Raw genomic sequence first — 1,224 nt, forward strand, 5'->3', positions numbered from 1 at the left:
ATATATATATATATATATATATATATATATATATATATATATATATACACACAACTCCATTTATATAAAACTCTGGAAAATACAAGCTAATCTAATCTATAATGACAAAAAACAGATCAGTGGTTGCCTAGGGGGCAGAAGAAAGAGGGGATAGGGTAAAAGGGACTCTTACAGAAAGGCATGAAAACTGTGGAGGATGGACATGTGGGTTTCATGTGTATATACAAATGTCAAACTTATCAAGTTGTACACTTCTAAAATGTGCAGTTTATTTTATTTCCAGTGTGCCTCAATAAAACTGTTTTCTTAAGTGATAAGCAGGCTAGAATAGTTTAGCAGAGAGTAGATTTCCAATCTACAACACCCAGAAAACTACAAACTTATTTTATTAATAATTTACACAAAAAGTTACCATCTATAAAAGGTATTTGTGTATTACTTTCCTAAAGGAATGACTCAACAGACTTTATTATGATAGGTCACTGATTTTGGCTAATAAGAGACTTTAATTTCACCCATTACAGTCTCTTAATTGTATCTAATCGTTTGTGAACTATTGAGATTCAGAAACTGAAGTTTGTTATCACCCCCTTGCATTGATTGATTGGAATTAAATATAAATCGGTTTAAATTCAGTGCTGAATAACTGTGTGAACCTGTGCAAATTACTTCAACTTTCTAAGCCTCCATTTGCTCATCTGTAAAATTGAAATAAGTATTCACCTCTTTCCTGGTTGTTGTTGTAAAGAGAATTTACATCTGTATGGTAGTGTGTACAACAATAGGTACATGATAAATGGTTATTATTATTATTACATAACATTATGAGATAAACAAATTTCATTGAAGACTTTGATGGTTTTTCTGGTCTTTTTCTAGCCAATTGATCCAATTATGGGTTTTCACACATATAAATATAAAGTATTATCTATGTACATATATGCATGTTATTTGTTTAGCAAGTATTTATTAAACCCCTATAGAACTGTATGGCAACCATGAATTTTTGTCATATTTATATGTTCAATTTCACAGTAAAGCCAGTCCTTTAAGAATTCTAGCCATTGAATTCTGATCTTCACAATAATTATTATCTAAATATTCTTCCATAATTACTTTTTCTTTAATTTCAAAGCATTGTTTAAAGATTAGTAAAATCAGAATATAATACATATAATAAAAATTGTATATGTGTGTTCAAAAAAAGGAAATTCAGCAAAATGT

Source organism: Neomonachus schauinslandi, chromosome 1, assembly GCF_002201575.2.
Source record: "Neomonachus schauinslandi chromosome 1, ASM220157v2, whole genome shotgun sequence".
NCBI lineage: Eukaryota > Metazoa > Chordata > Mammalia > Carnivora > Phocidae > Neomonachus > Neomonachus schauinslandi.